The sequence below is a fragment of the Limanda limanda genome, chromosome 17 (assembly GCF_963576545.1).
Source record: "Limanda limanda chromosome 17, fLimLim1.1, whole genome shotgun sequence".
Taxonomy (NCBI): domain Eukaryota; kingdom Metazoa; phylum Chordata; class Actinopteri; order Pleuronectiformes; family Pleuronectidae; genus Limanda; species Limanda limanda.
In genome coordinates this window covers 16,758,847-16,764,988 of record NC_083652.1, presented here as the reverse complement: position 1 = coordinate 16,764,988, position 6,142 = coordinate 16,758,847, and positions in this window count along the sequence as shown.

The following is a 6,142-nucleotide window of genomic DNA, read 5'->3' as shown; positions in this document are numbered from 1 at the left end:
GTTGTGTGTTAGCCGGTCCATGTGCTCTGACAGTTGCTGGTGTTATAAGGAGGAAAGAGTTTGCATAGACCTCCCTCTACAGGTCTGAGAGGGAACTTGAAACTGTTTGTTTTTCATAAACCACAACAACAGAGGAACATGTAAAATACTGAAGTTCTGCTGTAACAAAAATCCCAATCAAATTCAAATAGATCAAATGATATGGTATCAATGCACAGTCTCTTTGTCAGCCGTATGGCAAGTTGAACCTACTCTCTGTTTCTATATGTGACTGTATGCAGCTCCAGTTTTCATGATTCAGCCTGTTGGTCAGTAGACTGAGACAGGAAATGAAGTGAGTCTGCTGTAGCCTTTTTTGACCAGACCATCATTTAAGGTGGGCTTACTGATTCAGGGGAGCAACTGTTGATATAACGAACAGAATCAGCCGTGACACTGTCTGACTGTCAGTAATGCTCATGTCGGTCTCTGACCTTTCATTATTTGGTTGTTTTCTTTGGGTTAGCTGCTGTCTGTGGTTCTTCAGCAATTTGCATTTGAAGCGCTACTGTGAAAATGATAGTGGTCATAACATCCTGTGAGAGAGCGGTGTTAGCCACTCGCATTTCCAGCAGCTAACAATATTGTTACTTTCTGAAACAGTAGTGACGACGTACAGTATATTATTCACTAACCACTTTTGCAGGTCATCCTCCCATCCCTCGATAGTAGAAGGCAGAGGAACGATTACATTTTCTCGCTTGAGATGTTACAGGTGACGTTTCCACATGTTTTAATAAAACATCGCTCAAACTTGCTCACAGACCTCCGTATCTCCCATTTGAACCTCCAACTTGAACTAACATGCTGTTGCTTTTAAAACTGGACCAGACCACGTGCAAATGTTCAACCAAGACAAGCTTCACCTGACACTCATTTTGAGGGACTTGAAGCTGCATCCTGGGCTAAGTTCAGCCCCAGACGACAGTGATTTTAAACAGACAGACAGGATCTGGAGATTTGGCTGCGCAGAACTAATGTGAAGTCAAATCAGAGATGAGATGATTATTCTCACAGGGAAAACATCGTGGGCGATTCTCCTGTTCACCTCCGCTGCAGGACAAGTCCCATTTAGAAACCTGGTTAACATGATGTGCATAGAAAGGCCCTGGTTGGCTGGCAGGAACATTCTTGTTCACCACTGAGCCGCCTGACTATGATGTTGTATCCGTCACATTTCACTGTTAAGTGGCATAAATATTCACAAGTCGTGTTTTTGTGACTCATACATGAAGTTTTTTTATTATCAGGGAATATCAGATCTGTAAAAAACAAATGCTGAAGGATTTTGTACAGCTGATGAAGCAACTCCGGTCACTGTGCCTATCTAGCACAATAATAAACAGCAGAATCTTCTGTTTTCAGACTGTTCATCTGCAGACACACCTTCTTTTTTGCTGCTGTCTCTGGACATGGTGAACCCGCCTCAGACTGACTGAGAGTATTGCTACTGCCATCACTGATAGTAGCAACCCACTCTAGGCCTTTTCCATCAGCCTGCCTGATCCAAGAGTCCCAGTAATCACCATTGAACACAGCATATGTGCAGGTCAGTGTGTCTCCAGGCCCTTTAACCGCGGGTCCAGACTCAGTCTTTGCATCAACTCCTCCTCTTCAAAGAGAAATGCACAACTAAAAAGTGAAAAAAATGTTTCATATAAATATATTTACATGTGTGTGTTATATATCTATACAGTCACTGTGATTTCAGAGTATTAGAAGTGGTATAAATAGTTACTGTTAAATGACGATATGACCCATGTCTGATTCCTCTTTACATTAACATTGAACTGGTCTGAAACCACCAGTAGTCTTTGGGCTTCTCCTCTGGTGGCTTCAGGTAACTAGTGTTCAGGCACTGAGGGTTTTTTGTTCAGGTCGGCTGATGGTTTGTATCATTGCGTGTCTCTGGCACAGTAATACACAGCAGTGTCTCCAGGCTGCACGTTCTGTCCCTTTAGAGACACTGTGTTGCTGGAAGGGTCTGAGTCGATACTGAACTTATTCTTTAATGATTCTTTATTGTTTGTGCTCCCTCCACTATACTTCACCCCAATCCACTCCAGTCCTTTTCCTGCAGGCTGTCTGATCCAAGCTGTACCGTAGCTGGTGACAGAATAAGAGACCTGGCAGCTGATGGTCAGAGGTTGACCTGGCTGCACAGTCACAGAGGCTGGCTGCCTTAAAGTTTCACACTTCACATCTGTTAAAAGAAGAATGTTTTGTCATAAATCATCAAGTTGTTCAGCAAAAGAAAGAGTGGTGACTCTATGACAAATCCAGGGAGACTCACATGATCAAGCTGCCAACAGCAGCAGCACAGCTACAGGAAACATGATTAATGGTGAATCTGAAGTGCCGTCAACTCCCCTGTCAGTCTGTTGGGAAGTTTTTATAGTTGATTAACAAGGAAGGTCTCTGAGTTTGCATAGAATCAAATATACAAATCATCAGTGGGGGAAATAGTATAGAATAGGCTGCTCAGTGTTATTAAATCAGCTCTGGGAAAACATGACAGGGAATCACCTCTGCTTATTATAACATTAGATGTGTTTTGCTCTCATTATTTACTCAATTTGAACACATTGAAATCACATTGTAAGGGTGATTAAACAGTTAGCTTTGCTTTTATAGTAAACAATTAAGGCACATATGTATTGTTTGGCCATTCTATAAATGCAATGATCCCTATTTCAATGGGAATACAGATTCTAGTTCCATTGGTACGAGCAATCCCGTCCTTATATAATATGAAGTGAATAATTATCTCTGATCGTTAGAGCAATGTTGGAGGCTGAAATAAATTTTTCTCATTAACTGTTGACTAATCTGCAACTTTTAGGACTCACTCCTGCAACATTTGCATACATGACTCTCTAGCATGTGTCAGAATGCATTGAAGTTTTAGCTGCCACGCCAGAAAAAGAATAAATACGTGTTTCACAAAGACTTGAACACGTTATTGTTATAAAAATATGTTTCTTATGTTATTGTAGCAACTTTCATCACATAACGAGGAACTCTTCTTTTCATAACAATGTACTTTTTATCATCTAACATTGTTAAAACAAATCTCTTAATGATGCCATAACTTATATCATAGAAAATAAGTGTGAGCAGAAGGGGATAAATGGATGGATAAAGCTCATTTACATGATTTGATCAAGTTCTGCAACATTCTTGGTTTTAAGACGTGGAGATTCTGCTGCTCTTGAGCAAGGTGGGGGATTTCTTGACATGTTATGCAGGAGGAATGAGTGAACTGAGGAAAAGAGTTCCAGCATTAAAAACCTTCATGAAAGGGACTGATTCCTCTTTACAGTAACAGTGAACTGGTCTGAAATCACCAGTAGTCTTTGGGCTCCTCCTCTGGTGGCTTCATGTAACTAGTGTTCAGGCACTGAGGGGTTTTTGTTCAGGTCGGCTGATGGTTTGTATCATTGTGTGTCTGGCACAGTAATACACAGCAGTGTCTCCAGGCTGCACGTTCTGTCCCTTTAGAGTTGCTGTGTTGCTGGAAGTGTCTAATTCGATACTGAACTTGTTCTTCAATGAATCTTTATAGTATGTGTCCCCTCCATGACGCCTGCTTCCAATCCACTCCAGTCCTTTTCCTGCAGGCTGTCTGATCCAAGCTGTGTGGTAGCTGCTGACAGAATAAGAGACCTTGCAGCTGATGGTCAGAGGTTGACCTGGCTGCACAGTCACAGAGGCTGGCTGCGTCAAAGTTTCACACTTCACATCTGTCAAAAGAAGAATGTTTTGTCATAAATCATTAAGTTGTCCTGCAAAAGAAAAGTGGAGACTCTATGACAAATCCAGGGAGACTCACATGATCCAGCTGACAACAGCAGCAGCACAGCTACAGGAAACATGGTTAATGGTGAATCTGACCTGCCGTCAACTCCCCTGTCAGTCTGTTGTGAAGTTTTTATAGTTGAGTAACAAGGAAGGTCTCTGAGTTTGCATAGAATCAAATATACAAATCATCAGTGAAGGTGTCATGGGGGTAATAGAATAGAATAGGCTGCTCAGTTTTTTTGATCAGCTCTGTAAAAACATGACAGGGAATGACCTCTGCTTACTATAAAATATAATGTATTTTGATCTCATTATTTACTCAATTTCAACACATTGAAATCACATTGTAAGGCTGATTAAACCGTTAGCTTTGCTTTTACAGTAAATAATTAAGGCACATATGTATTGTTTTAACATTTCAGAAATGCAGTAATTTTTTATTATGCAAATTAACCATTATCAATGGAATACAGATTCGAGGGTCATTGCTACGAGCAATCCCGTCCTTGTATAATATGAAGTGATAGCTGTGTCTTTTGTGTTCTGGGGAGAAACTCAAACTGAGCATTGACCTACAGGCCAAGGTCCCTCTTCACCAGCCCTGTTTGTGTTTCACATGAGTTAAAGATGCAGCCAGGGGGGGGGACTGAGTCCAGTTTGGGGGACTCAGAACTTCCTCTTTGCTTTTTGCTGATAATATGGTTCTGTTCACTTCATCAGATTGTGACCTGCATGTGTTCTGGGATGGATTGCAGCTGGAATGACAGTCAGCACCTTTAACTCTGAGGCCATGGTTCTCTGCTAGAAAACAACAGATTAATTATTTGGGTTGGGACAGAGATTCTTCACCAAATTAAGAAGTTTAATTATCTCTGGGTCTTGTTAATGAGTAAAGTAGAATTCAGCAGGAGACTGACTGTTTATAACTATGTTGGAGGCTGAAATAACTTTTCCTCATCAACTCTTGACTTATTTGCAACTTTTAGGACTCACTATTGCAACATTTCCATACATGACTCACTAGCAAGTGTCAGAATGCATTGAAGTGTGTAGCTGCCACGCCAAAAAAAAGACTAACACGTGTCTCATAAAGACTTGAACACGTTAATGTTATAAAAATATGTTTTTAATGTTATTGTAGCAACTTTCATCAAATAAAGACGAACTCTTCTCGTCATAGGAATGTGCTGTTTATCGTCTAACATAGTAAAAACATTTCGCATCGTGATGCCATAACTTATAGAATAGAATATAAGTGTGTGTAGAAAGGGGATAAATTGATGGATAAAGCTTATTTACATGATTTGATCAAGTTTTGCAAAATTCTTGGTTTTAAGTTGTGGAGATTCTGCTGCTCTTTAGCAAGGTGGGTGATTTGTTGACATGTTATGCAGGAGGAAGGAGTGAACTGATGAAATGAGTTCCTGCAGTTATAAAACCTTCATGAGGCGGACTGATTCCTCTAACAGTGAACTAGTCTGAAATCACCAGTAGTCTTTGGGCTCCCCCTCTGGTGGCTTCATGTAACTAGTGTTCGGGCACTGAGGGGTTTTTGTTCAGGTCGGCTGATGGTTTGTATCATTGTGGGGTCTTTGGCACAGTAATACACAGCAGTGTCTCCAAGCTGCACGTTCTGTCCCTTTAGAGTCACTGTGTTGCTGGAAGTGTCTAATTCGATACTGAACTTGTTCTTTAGTGAATCTTTATAGTATGTGCTCCCTCCAACCCTGCTTCCAATCCACTCCAGTCCTTTTCCTGCAGGCTGTCTGATCCAAGCTGTCCAGTAGCTGCTGACAGAATAAGAGACCTGGCAGCTGATGGTCAGAGGTTGACCTGGCTGCACAGTCTCAGAGGCTGGCTGCGTCAAAGTGTCACACTTCACATCTGTTAAAAGAATAATGATTTGTCATAAATCATTAAGTTGTCCTGCAAAAGAAAAAGTGGTGACTCTATGACAAATCCAGGGGGACTCACATGATCCAGCTGCCAACAGCAGCAGCACAGCTACAGGAAACATGGTTAATGGTGAATCTGACGTGCCGTCAACTCCCCTGTCAGTCTGTTGGGAAGTTTTTATAGTTGAGTAACAAGGAAGGTGTCTGAGTTTGCATAGAAATCATCAGTGATGTTGTCACTGGGGGTAATAGAATAGAATAGGCTGCTCAGGGCTATTAGATCAGCTCTGGGAAAACATGAACGGGAATCACCTTTGCTTACAATAAAATATGATGTGTTTTGATTTCATAATTTTCTCAATTTTAACACGTTTATTTTTTTTAAATTCTTTTATTTGTTAGAGACA